Source organism: Cucurbita pepo, chromosome 2, assembly GCF_057944985.1.
Source record: "Cucurbita pepo subsp. pepo isolate OVF chromosome 2, ASM5794498v1, whole genome shotgun sequence".
Taxonomy (NCBI): domain Eukaryota; kingdom Viridiplantae; phylum Streptophyta; class Magnoliopsida; order Cucurbitales; family Cucurbitaceae; genus Cucurbita; species Cucurbita pepo.
The window spans coordinates 11,009,886-11,023,977 of NC_141799.1; the positions used below are offsets into that span (position 1 = coordinate 11,009,886).

The 14,092-nt window shown below is 38.2% G+C and overlaps 2 non-coding genes and 1 pseudogene across 2 annotated transcripts; 2 read left to right on the forward strand and 1 right to left on the reverse strand.

Moving 5' to 3' along the window:
- The first annotated feature begins 4,606 nt into the window (after window positions 1-4,606).
- On the forward strand, window positions 4,607-5,205 carry LOC147793667 (pectinesterase inhibitor pseudogene; annotated as a pseudogene).
- Window positions 5,206-11,336: 6,131 nt separating this feature from the next.
- TRNAY-GUA (transfer RNA tyrosine (anticodon GUA)) lies at window positions 11,337-11,430 on the reverse strand. The gene is made up of 2 exons: window positions 11,394-11,430; window positions 11,337-11,372 (listed from the first exon to the last, which is right to left on the reverse strand). It is a non-coding gene; the product is annotated as a tRNA-Tyr (tRNA).
- A 1,795-nt stretch (window positions 11,431-13,225) lies between these two features.
- TRNAN-GUU (transfer RNA asparagine (anticodon GUU)) lies at window positions 13,226-13,299 on the forward strand. The gene has a single exon. It is a non-coding gene; the product is annotated as a tRNA-Asn (tRNA).
- The last annotated feature ends 793 nt before the right edge of the window (window positions 13,300-14,092 follow it).

Below are 14,092 nucleotides of genomic sequence, written 5' to 3' on the forward strand. Positions count from 1 at the left end.
CTGGTAGGTATCCATGGATTTTTCTCCGTGCTCTAATAAGTTTAATCCTGGTCTCTACTGCTATTTGAGCATCTGAGGTGCTTCGAAGTTTTATGTGGTTCTCTAGTTACTCATGAACTTACTCTGGGTTCGAGGAAGTGGTCTCCTAATTCTGGTGTTGTGAGTTTACGGGGCGATAAATTTCATCTTTAGGGTAAAAAAAACTTTTATGTTCTTATATTTATATAGCTTGCTATGCTCTTGCAGTGAATGTCCAACGCCTTGGATTGAGGTGCTACTTCATAAAGTTTTGATTGGGCAGTAAGGTGTCTTCTAGTCTAAACCTCATTTATGGGAGGTTAGTTGGCGGACCCTCCCACAGAACCATAAAGTCACCAGAGTCTGGGGGAAGCGACCCTTGTGTGCCGGCCAACTATTGGATTAACCTACATGATCCCATGCACCCATCTCAAGAATAGTTTTACATCTAAGTGGTCTTGTTCAAGAGACATTTGACAATTTCCACAAAGTTGGGACACCTAATTGCATACTCTTGCTGACCTATACTTGGCTCGATAGTACAGTATCGAATTAAAAACTCAACGGTATGGGTACTGGAGTGGAAACGGTAGCGGAGACCCTATTAACACCATACATATTGTTAACAACTTGAAAAAGTTACCTTTGTTATTCTTAGATATTGTGGAAGCTTACTGGGTTCTTAAGGGCATCTAGACAATTTAAATCTTGTCTCTCGTTTTCAAGATGTTTAGGACTAACTCCTCGAGTTATTCCATTCTCTGAGTGCACACAGGTTTAGGCCTTGATTACTTTTACTATGTTACATGATTAGAAGGGGTACTTTTGACAAAATATGCTAGATGACAAAATATAGTACACCAAGAAATGCTTCATTTGCCAAGAGGGCAAAGTTAAAAAGGCCAAGATCTCAGAACTCGTCGAACCCTTGCTGGTGCCGACAAGACCTTGGGAGAGTGTGTCACTAACCTTTATCACACACTCAAAGGTTGGCAAACATGAAGTCAGGTCATCGTCGACTGATTCTCGAAATATGTCGCGTTCATACTCATGCCCAAGATATGTTCAGACGAATTGGCTGACCAACTATTCTTCAAACATATTTATCAAGACATTTTGGACGAAGTAATTCGAGTTCTTGAATGCAACTTCGAATATCTCATTGAGTTACCATCTCCAGAATGATGGATAGACCGAACGATTCAATTGTTTGTTGGAGGAATATTTGCGACACTTCGTTTAGGCATGTAAAAACAAATTGGATGCAACACTAGATGTGGTCCAATTTTCTTTATTTGCCAAACTAGTTCCTCGACCGGGAGGAATTCTTCTGAAATTGTGAGCCGAAGGCAACCATCCCTATGCCATATCATTAACCACCCACATGTAGGGAAGAATCCTCAAGCCCAAAACTTCAAAAATGGAAGAAGGAAGTACTGTCCCGTCACATTTGTGGTAGAAGACTAAGTTCTCATCAAGTTTATTTTAGAATAGATCAATTTCCGTAGCACAAAGGACTAGAGGCTTGTCTAAAAATACGAAGGACCCGGTGAAGTTCTTAAGAAAATTGGAGTTACATCTTATAGGGTGACATTGCCCACCTGGATGAAAATCTATGATCTTAGTGATTACAAACGATTAAATACAATATAAACTATCAACTAATACAAGGAAAATATAGGATACAAACTATCAACTAATACAACTGCTAAATTTTGTAAATAAGATAAAATATACTATTAATCAAATCATAAGATAAAATATACTACTAACAACTCCCAAAAACAAAGAAAAAATATTAACGGATATCTAACATATGCTCCATAACTAATTATTAAAACATATTCTCCAAATATCATATCTTAATACTCCCCTCAAGTTGGAGAGTGTATGTCAATCACACCCAACTTGTCCTTCAAAAGATCAAACTGATGTCTTCCGAAATCTTTAGTGAAAACATCTGCCAATTGCATTTTAGTCGAAACATAACACGGTTTGGTGATTCCAGCTTGTAACTTTTCTCGAACTATATGGCAATCTATTTCAATGTGTTCCGTACGTTCGTGAAAGACTGGATTGGCTGCTGTATGTAATGCTGCTTGATTATCACAATATAATAATGCAAGGTTCGGACAGTGGAACATTCAAGTCTTGAAGAATGCATCTTAACCAAGTTAACTCTAAACAAGTATTTGTCATAGCTCGATACTAGCCTTCTGCGAATGATCTGGACACATTAGTTAAGACTTCTAATAAATAATTGAATTTCCGAAGAAAATGCAGAACCCAGAAATAGACCGTCTGGAGTTCGACAACCACCCCAGTCAGAATCACAATATGCTTGTAATCTTAAATTGTTTTCAGATGGTAGTAGGAGTCCTTGACGAGGAGTACCTTTGATGTATCTCAGAACCCGAAGAGCTGCCTCCCAATGTGGTTTTCTTGGTTCATGCATAAATTGACTAAGCATACGAACTGAATAAACTATGTCAGGCCTAGTAACGGCCAAATATATTAATCTGCCAATCAACCGTCTGTATTTACTTTCATCATCCAACACCTCCCCTCGAGCAAAGTACGCCTCCCCTTAATCGAGGCTCGACTTCTTTTTCTTTTGGAGTCTTAGTTCTTTTTTACTATGCCTTCAAGGAGGCTCGGCTCCTTTTCTTTTGGAGTTCTTTGTTCGACATTTGAAGATTTACCAATCTATTGGTACGACCAAGTTTAGGGCATGACTCTGATACCATTGTGGGGAGGTGGATTAAATCTAAGCGCACTCATGGAGGTGGAAGGACATGCGCCGACCCTATGTTAATTGAAGAAAAATCGATGAGGCAACATTTTGCGAGACTTGAAGGTGTGCTTTTGGAGGACACATGCCACACCAAGAAAAAATAAGAAAATACTAATGCCTTACGTCGCCTGGACTCGAAGCCAAGAACACTCTGTGTCGTGAGTGGGGTGGGTGTCAAGTAGTGAAATTGTTTTTGGGAGTTTAAGTTAAATTATTCTTAAATTGAGCGCCAATAGCGACTGGCCGTGGTATTTGCACGTGAGCCCGTTGCGAGTGGAATCATGCCTAGAAGCCTTTCCAGCCACGCATGGGGCGCGTGAAGGTGTGTGGAAGGTGATCTTTTGACTATTTTACACCCATACTAATCCTAAAATGACTTGAATTATGACCATCTAGTGAAATTTTTGAAGATTTAGAGAACAGAAAATGACATACCAGAAGAGTGAGCTGTCTTTCTACTCAACATATCGGCCACTATGTTAGCTTTACATGGGTGATAAAGGATCTTTGTATCATAATCCTTCACAAACTCCAACTATCTCCTTCGTCCCATGTTCAACTCTTTCTACCTGAATAAGATACTTGAGGCTCTTATGGTTTTACTATCTGTACCTTTTCACCATACAAGTAATGTCACCATATTTTTAACGTGAACACCACAGTTGCTAACTCCAAATCGAGGGTTAGGTAGTTACGCTCATATTTCTTAAGCTATTAGGAGCCATATACAATCACTTCTCCATTAACACCAACACGCAGCCCCAATCCTTTTCTCGAGGCATCGTTGTACACCATGCTTGAACCATAAAATAGTGCTGGCATTAGCGCATACATAAAAAACTCCTTAAGCTCTAGATTAACTTTGTCAAGGTTTGAATAAGTCCTAAAAAGAAACATTCAGTAGTAGTTCGCTAACTCCAAAAAACTTTTAAGTTCTCGGACTGAGGATGGTCTGGGTTATCTCATGATTGTATCTGTTCGACCAGAAAATTCCCGGTTGAGTTATCTCATGATTGCTTCTAACAAACTTGCAGAAAATTGTGGGCTGAGGTTGGTCTCCCTTATCTCATGATTGCCCCAAATGTTCCATGATTACTAACTTCTCAACATCCCATGATTTTAGCCAAGTCGAGCTTGTTGACTTACTAACTTCTCAATGCATGATTCCCACATCCATGATTTTAACCCACTCGAGTTTATTGACTCACATCCCTTACGTCAAAACACACAATCATGGCAAGGACTACTTTTCGTGATGCCAACAAAAAATATTGGCAAAACAAATATTGGTCGACGTATTAGCACTATCCATGTACTATATATTCTTTAGGTTATTTATTAAATATTATCCTCTCCATGAAAACTATGGTTCAATATTACATTAATAACCTTGTTTTTTTAATTTTTTTTTGTAAAATAAATATTATTAATTTAAGCCGAGGAGAACGGTTATAATCTTACTAACAAGAGAGTAAAGTTATGACTCTTATGTGTAGTCAGTCAAGGTTAACACGAGAGTGGCACACGGAGGAAGACGGTGTATTGTCTAAAAAAGTGCATAATAACTTAGCCAAATTTGTGATTGGGTTTAGAGAGAAAAAAGCTTAACCTATTCCGTCTATTTTTGTTCGTTTTTCTTTTAATAGGGTTTTACTTAAATTTCTAACGTGAAAGCTATTAAAAGGAATATTTGTGAGTGTATAAATATGTGAACCCTCTCTCCGAATTAATTGAGCAAAACAGACAGAAAAATCAAAATAAAAAATGGCATCTTCTAGTTTTCTTGCAAGTCTTTAGGATTGTCCTTTTAGTACTGTTCTTCAATGGGATGGTGCCCATGCATGCGGCTTCCCAAGACGACATCGTTTCCACCATCTGCAAGAAAACTAGAAACCCTTCTTTTTGCTTTAACGTGTTGAAATCTGCTGGCACCAGAGACCTAAAAGGGCTGGCCACCTTCACCCTCAACCTCGCCCACGACAAGGTTGCTCAAACTCGTGCCCTCGCCCAGTCCCTGGCGTCGAAGGCAGCCGATCCCAAGCTTAAGGAGCGATATGCCACCTGTGCTGAACAGTACGACGATGCCGCCGACGACATCGAGGATGGGAAGAACGACCTGAGGGAAGGTGACTACAATGGCGTCAACATTAAGGCGTCTGCAGCCATGACGGAGGCCGGCGACTGTCTGGACAACTTCACGCAGCCGCCGAAGGACCCATCGGCGCTGTCTGGCAACGGGAAGACTGTGGAAGATATTTGTAGTATCATCTTGGTTATAGCCAATCTTCTCCTTGGGCGTGCCTAATTCATTTTTCTTCAACCTTTCTTCATTTTATCGTACATGTACTTGGAATGCCATGAATCAATAATATGTCTGTTTTGAATCCTATAAATTTGGACATCTACTCCTTCACATTTTAATAATCTAACTAATCTAGGGTCACTCTATAACTCTTAGTGCTCTCCAATTTTAAAGGTCACAGGGTCTAGTTCGTGAGTCAATAGCGACACATAATTTCATGTTAATCAGTTATAGGCCTCCTCGGCCCACAATGAAGCTAAAGAAACTAGTTTGAATCAAAGTGAGTGTGGAGGGAGAGTTGCCCAAATTTTTCAAAAGCTTACTAGATTTCTTTTTTTTTTTCTTCTCAAATTTTCATTATTCATAACTTTTTTGGTTAGGTTGGTTTGTTTTGATCTTTTTGGATTCGAGTCTGTTTGGGTTGGTTTCAAGTTTATAGTCACAAAAACTAGGTCTGGTTTCAAGTTTATAGGCACAAAAACTAGGTCATGAACTGACCCAATTTCATTAAAAAAAGGCTAGCGGAAGGCCGAACGTTTCCTGTCCCAACGACCGGAAGAAAACCCTCATTTATTGCTAGAAGGAGCATGTCACAACATCACTGACATGAAGTAGATTGTGACCTCCACACAAGACAGACAAGGGGTGAACCGGGGTGACCCTCAAGTGACATCTATCCGACCACATGAGTCCCAAGATTATAGATTGTGACCTCCACACAAGACAGGCAAGGGGCGACCCTCAAATGACATCCACAAGACAGACAGACAAGGGGCGACCCTCAAATGACATCTATCCGACCACATGAGTCCCAAGATTGAGAAGTGTCATGATGCGAGAGGAGGACAGTGCATCATCCAATACACCAAGAATGTGCACTGAAGCTAAGGCATCATCCAATACACCAAGAATGTGCACTGAAGCTAAGGCATCATCCAATACACCAAGAATGTGCACTGAAGCTAAGGCATCATCCAATACACCAAGAATGTGCATTGAAGCTAAGGCATACAAGGCATCATCCAATACACCAAGAATGTGCATTGAAGCTAAGGCATACAAGGCATCATCCAATACACCAAAAATGTGCATTGAAGTTAAGTCATATGCTAAGTTGAGAGAGAGAAGACACGAGTGTCAAAGACAAGCTCGAAAAAGGTCGAGTACTCCAAACAATAACTTCAAAAGTCAAGATTTTGATATGAATTTTTACATGTGGCCTGTTTTAATGAACGTGGTTGAGATCTCATGTTTATATTAGTGTTAGTGATAAAAAAAAAAAAAAAAAAAAAATTTTTTTTTTTTTTTTTTTTTTTTTTTTTTTTTTTTTTTTGTAAATCGTTTTTGATATTTATTTAAGAAATTAAATATAGAGAGCTATTTAATTTTTCTTGAAGTGAGATAAATTTTTTTGTGAAAACTTTCTAAATTGAAGTACCCGTAAATTTATGAGATGGAAAAATATTTTTTTTTTCCAACATGTAAACATTTTTCACTATCTTGCATATGTATATATTTTTTTTCAATTGGGTAGTATATGTACTATAGGTAGGGTTGCTAAATTGATGACTTTTATTTTAGTATATCTTGATGCTATAGTATATTGCTTCAGAAATTGTGTATGATGGTCATAGTTCTCTTAGCTGATAGAGGGTTAATTCATGTCTTGTACATAAGACCTTACTCTTCCATCTCTCCCACTATGTTTTGAAGTAAGGGGGCTTCCATGTAAGAGTTTTCAATGCTTTCAATTGGCGATGTTTCAACTAAAGTCATCTCATATTCAGCTAATGAATTCACCAAATTGAACGTGGAAGGCATAAAGAGTGGCTCTTTGTGAGCATTCAGACACTCGATAGGTCCCTCTTACATATAAAGCAGAACGAGGATGTTAAGGATTATTGGGAGGAGTAGTCCCACATTGGCTAATTAAAGGGATGATCATGGGTTTAGAGGTAAGAAACACCATCTTCATTGGTGTGAGACTTGGTAGGGAAACAAAAAGCAAAGTCAGGAGAGTTTATGCTAAAAGTGGACAATGTCAATAGAATCCTAAGTGTTGAATAAAGAAGTTGTGAGCCATTTGAAAGTGTAGTCAAAGTGGTCAAATTGGCTTAAGTGTCGAGCAAAGGGTGAAGGGGACCTTAGAGGAGGCTCTATGGTGTATTCCTCCATGTGGGCAATAGAGTCCGTCGAGCTACCCTCACACTCATGCCACCGGTTCATATGACTTTATTTGACCCACGGTCTCAATCGTGGGCATCAATTCTTGGATGTGTATCTCATCTAGGTAGCCAGCTAACTATCAATCTTATCAACTTTTGTGACATTCTCACTCATACAAGATTCCAAAAATCAAAGATCGTCAAAGACTTCTCATCCACATATGCATGGATAAACTGAGCGGTTGAACTAGATTCTAGAGGACATGTTGAGGACATTGTGTTATAGACTTTGCTGGTTGTTGGGATGAACACTTGTACTTAATGGAGTTTGCTTATAATAATAGCTACATGTGACTGTGTAGATTGCCCCCTTAGAGACTCTTTACGAGTGTAGGTGTCAAACTTCTATCTTCGAGGAAGAGGTAGGTGAGCAAAAACTTCTAGGGTCGGAGTTGGTTTAGATTATTAATGCAGCAGTGCAAAAAATCAGATAAAGAATACTGAAGGCACGAAGCGGGCAAAAGCACTACGAAGACACTCGTAGGAAGGAACTTGAGTTTGTTACTCGTGATCATGTCTTTTTCAAAGTTGCACCTATGATACGGGTGTTGAAATTTGGGAAGAAGGGCAAGTTGAAGACAAGATTTGTAGGTCTCTTTGAGATCTTAGAGAATGTAGGACTAGTGGCATACAAATTAGCACTACCACTTACATTTGTCACCGTGCATAACGTGTTCCATATGTTTATACCGTAGAAGTATACCCCAGACTCTTCATACTTTATCGAACATGAGTCACTTTCTTTAGAGATGATTCTTCATATGGGAGAAGTCGATGAAGATACTAATTAGAGATGTGAAGCTGGTGCATAACAAGCAGATTGTCTTGGTCATGGTCTTATGATGGAACCATGGGAATGATGAAGCCGGTTAGAAAAGAGAGGATGAAAAACACAAAGAAGAAAAAAGAAAGAGAAAAGAAGAGGTTAGGATTTTGGAAAGAAAGTTAAAAGAAAACAATATTCCACCACTAGATTCCATGGCTTGGAGTCATTTTTTACCAAGCTTTCTTCATGAAAATTTCTCTGGTCTAATGATCTAGACTTTTGAATCACCAGAATGTGTTAAGAAAAATACGATAAAACAATTTTGAAAATTTAAAAGATAAAATCAAATATATTTATTATTTTGGAAGGATTGTTTGAATATTAATATAAAATCGGGGACCAAGGTAGGAGATACCAAACAAACTATAGCCAAGATACCAAAAGAACTTACTCTCTAGAATGACCTTCCTTTGTGGGCACATAACTCCCGAATGCTTCCCACGTCAACCAATCAGCTAATCACTTGAGAAAAAAAAGTAATATCTGGTGAGCATAAAAATAGTTGGTAAGTAGCCTACCCGTAGGCTTTTAGACATCCATGACCTAGTAAGTTACTATGAGCTTTAATTTGGCTCTAGGAAATTCAGGAAGTTCATGCATAAGCTCGTACACCTAATGCTCCTAAACCTATCTAAGCTTCTGGATGGTCTAGAAGTTCCTAAGTCAGTTTTCGTGTGTATTACAAACCCAATAAAGGTTTGGAGGTTGTTCACCTAACCTAGTGTCGCACAATCACCTGAACGACCTAACTAAGCTTTGCGGTGAACCAACTTGTTTGATCTTCTTATTTAGCCGCTTATATTGATTAGGAAGTGAATCACTGGTATCCTAAGTTGAAGAGGAGCAACATGAACAAACATGCTGACTTGAACGACGATATGGCATCGTGAGACCTGAATATCATTTGTGAAAGCTTAGCTAGCAACCCCTCCACAAGACCATAACATCACACTGAAGTGGGGGAGCAACCTCGTGTGTTGACTAACTACCGAGTTTACCCGTGTGGTCCATAGCACTTGTGACGAGTTTATGGAACAAAGACCTTGTTCAGAGATCCCTGACTATTGCTACACCCGATAAGGCACTAGAGAAATTGAGACAAGCTTGACATCACTGAGTTGTACTACAAGAAATTAGAAGTGGTCTGGACTTTGGTGATATCTTCACGACTACTAATAGACATGGTAAGCTACAACAATTTGTGGGTGTGTGAGTATGATTGATCTTGCTCCCACTTCCGCTACTACAATTTGTATTAGAGCATTTTGGTTGTGGCATTAGGGTACCACAATTAGTATTAACAGAGCCAAGTTTGGACATTTGTGGTATTGTGAAAGACTTAACCTCATCGACCACCAGACGTGCTCAAACTCAGCATCAATTGTCGAAGATAAGTTTCTTATTGCAAGCTTGCTTATTTGTTTTACAGAATTTGTTTTTGGAAATCATACTTTTAAGAATGGTGAATATCTCCATCCATTCAAATTTTGTTGGTTTTGGTCGCTTAATTTAATCTTCAGCTTGCTTAACTTGATATAAAAACGATTTTCTTGCATGGAGATTTGGAAGAAGAAATATATACGACACAGTGAGTTGGTTTTTGAGTAGTGTAGATTGAAGAAATCTTTGTATAGGCTGAAACAATCTCCTCGTCAATGGTATATGAATTTTGATCACTTCATGGTGGAGCATAAGTACACTCACATTGTATGCTAGTGTTGCTTTGATTCATGTATGAGAATTATATTGCTATGTTTATATAAAAATTTGTCTAACATTGTTTTAAGACGTGGAGTCATTGTCATTTTGTATTTGACGCGAGGCAATTGAGAAGAACTTTGTAACAGAGAATTTGTAGTGTGAGAGTGTGAGATACACTTGTAAACACTTTGGTTAGTGATTAGCTATCACCCGTGGATGTAGGGAAATTTCTTACTTCCGAACCATGTAAATCTTTGTTTCTCTTTGTTTAACTTATATTTGTGGGTGTGTGAGTACGATCGATCTTGCCTCCGCTTTCGTCACAACAATTGATACCAAAGAATTTTGGTTGTGGCATTTTTACGAATGGTTTACAATCTTGATAATTCTTAAAAATAATATAAGGGTAGACTTAATGAATCACAATCCACCCCCTTTTGGGGCAAGCGTCCTCGTTGGCACGGAGAGGTTTCCGTACCCTTATAAGAAATGTTTGGTTTCCCTCTCCAACCGATGCGAGATCTCACAATCCACCTCATTGGTACGGAGAGGTTTCCACAAGAAATTCTTGGTTCCCATCTCCAACCGATGTGGGATCTCACAATCCACCTTGATGGTGCAGAGAGATTTCTACACCCTTATAACGAATGTTTGATTCTCCTCTCCAACCAATGTAGGATCTCACACTCCACCCCCCTCGGGACCCTGCGTTCTCGCTGACATAGAGGAGTTTTCACACCCTTATAAGGAATGTATGGTTCCCCTTCCCAACCGATGTGGGATCTCACAAAACACCCCCTCAGGGGCCCAACATCCTCGCTGGCACACTGCCCGGTTTGTGACTCTGATACCATTCGTAACAGCCCAAACCCACAACTAGCAGATATTTTCTGCTTTAACCTGTTACGTATCAGCGTCAGCCTCATGGTTTTAAAACGCGTCTGTTAAGGAGAGGTTTCCACAGCTTTATAAGGAATGTTTCATTCTACTCTCCTCTCCAACCGATGTAGAATCTCACAGCTAAACACCAAACTTTATCCATATACCATAAACCCATTAGATTATTTCTTGAACATGATCCACTTATTTGTAACCTACATATTGTTCGAAATTACATTAATAACCTTAGATTTATCATATAATAAATAGTGTTAAATTCCATATAAAATAATCAAAATAATGTTACGGGTGTACATGGGTCGGGTCGGGTTGGGTTGAGAGAATTTTTTGGAACAACCCAAAAGTTCGGGTTGGTTGGATTAGTAACCCAACCTAAGCCGAAAATTTTGACAACCTAGCCCTTTATTGGATTCAGGTCGTTCCATTTGTTAAAAAAAAAAAAGTAAAAAGAAAAAATTAGTTAATTATCTATAAGTTACGGACATATAATTAATTATCTATATTCAAAATATATAATCATTCAACAAAATACTTATATCAATAGTACATACATATTAAACTTTTAAAAACTCCGACCTACCGGATTTGAACCAGCGACCTAAGGATGACTTTGGGATTCTTCAACCACTACAGTCCTCCGCTCTACCAACTGAGCTAAGGTCGGACTTGTATAAAAATCATATACCATAATATAAACAAAATCGAAAAAATTAATATAAAAAAAAAAAAAAAAAAACTAAAGTAATAAAAATATCGAAGCAGCCACCGGTACGAAATTCAAAAATTCCAACATCATTTTGGTCGTGGCATTTATACAACATTTGGAACCTCCCATTGAAATTTTTTGCTTTCATAAAGAACTTGATTTGTATTGGGTTTTACAATTTGAAACCCACTTAGATCCAAACATATGATTTCTTAAAGTGCCTTCAATGTGTTTGAATACATATGCGTAGGTGCCAAATTCTCATACATATGATAATACAAGAGCTTTAATCCATTCTTGAAGAATTTGTGCAAGAACCAAGGTAGGAAGGTGAAGTTAGATAGGTTGTAGCTCGCCCTAAGAATTTGTTCAAGAACCTGGTTTGACACACACATAGGCTTTGGGCCATGTGTCGGGGCGCTTGTCCTTCAAGACATGTTTTGTGTTGGATGAACACAACTCTCCACAATGGTATGATATTGTCCACTTTGAGCATAAGCTCTCATGGTTTTTCTTTGGGCTTCCCCAAAAGGCCTCAAACCAATGGAGATAGTATTCCTTGATTATAAACCCAGGATCATTCCCTAAATTAGCCGATGTGAGACTTTTATCCAACACCTCCCCTCGAACAAAGTACGCCTCCCCTTAATCGAACCTCGACTCCTTTTTCTTTTGGAGTCCTTTGTTCGACATTGAGGATTCTATTGACATATCTAAGTTTAAGGCATGACTCTGATACTATGTTAGAATGAACACGACTCTCCAGAATGGTATGATATTGTCCACTTTGAGCATAAGCTCTCATGGTTTTACTTTGGACTTCCCCAAGAGGCCTCAAACCAATGAAGATAGTATTCCTTGATAATAAACTCATGATCACTCCCTAAATTAGGGGACGTGGGACTTTCATCCAACGCTTTGCACCTATAGGACTCGTTGCTTCACTATGGATGTTCAATATATAATATGACTGGATTTGTTCTGCCATATACTTGGAGATTACTAGATATATAGTAGGCATACACATAATAATCCTATGCCACATAGCATTAAGCTCTAAGAACCACGGCCGAAGGGGCAACCAATGTCAATGTCGACGAGGAAATTAGAGAATCTTATAGTAATATTTTTCCAACTCAACCTCAAACAATTAAACCATTTTTTAACCATACTTCTCTTCGGTTCTTGAACTTCTCGATAGGAACAATCCACCTCCACAATGATATGATATTATTCATTTTGAGTATCAGCTCTTCGGACTTTCTTTTGGTCTTTTTTTTTTTTTTTTTTTTAAATAGTGTTTCTCAAATATACTCATGATCTTTCCTTTAATGAGCTAATGTTAGACGCTAACAATTTTCAACACTTCTGCCTTATTATATTATGTTGAAGGTGAGAACATCCTATGTAGCACGAATACGTCGTAAATTGCCTCGACATGCCTTTGACAAGATCAACTTTGCAAGCCCCTCAACCCGGTCTCTACTTACGTGGACTCGAATTACGAAAATCAACCACCATCTCCACCTGAGCTATTGTTCTTCCTTCCACTTCTTGTACCATGAACTTGCCTCTACTCATTTTTGTTCTTATCTAACCATGTTTTGCAATTGTCATCCCAACATCATCTTTCACTTCAAATCTCGGTGTCTCATTGAAGCTTACCAATGCTGCTTTAGACCTTGAATTAATAATCCTAAACAAAAAAAAAATAAATTGTAAATTAATAAATTCAAAATACAATGAACAATTAGCTGGAATAGATCAGTTGGTTAGAGCGTGTGGTTGTTAACCACAAGGTCGGAGGTTCAAGCCCTCCTTCTAGCGATATCTTTTTTTATTTTTTATGTTTTTAAACTCTCTAATTATTTTTTTCTCTCTTATCTTCTTTTTCTTGTTTGAATGCATAAACAACCGGCAATAAAGACTCTTTTCATAGATCTCAGTTACATGCAATCTGAAAGAGGAGAATTGAACTTGGCTTCCGTTACGTCATTAGTTGGGATTCTTTCTTCATCGACTCTACCAATGGCTTCATAGCTTCATAGGTAAGATGATTAAAACCTCTAATTTTTTTTTTCGTCATGTATGTGAATGAGTTAAGTTTGACTGATCGTCCATTGCACCCACATTGAGACAAAAGGAAGAGTTGCGAGATCCCATATTGATTGGGGAGGAGAACGAAACACCCTTTATCATGTGAAAACCTCTCCCTAACAGACGCGTTTTAAAAATCTTGAGAGGAAGCCCGAGAGAGAAAATCTAAAGAGGGCAATATATGCTAGGGACGGATCTAGGCTGTTACAGTTAATAAGTTGGTTCAAGGTGAAACCAATAAATAGCTAACCATTTAATTTGAGAGTTAAATGAATCATAATCACAGTCATGAATTGGATAAGCCTGGTCATAGTGAGCTTAATTGAACAACAAGTTGCTATATTAGATATACTAGACAATAAATTGGAAGGTTTATTATTTTCTAATTCATGAAACTTAATGAGAGAAAATAGATTGTGACTAAGCTTTCTCACTCATTGCTATTGGAATACAATTATAGAAGGAAATACAGAAGACACAAAATAGGAAGATGAGCTAACATTTCAGAATGACCCTGTGTGAC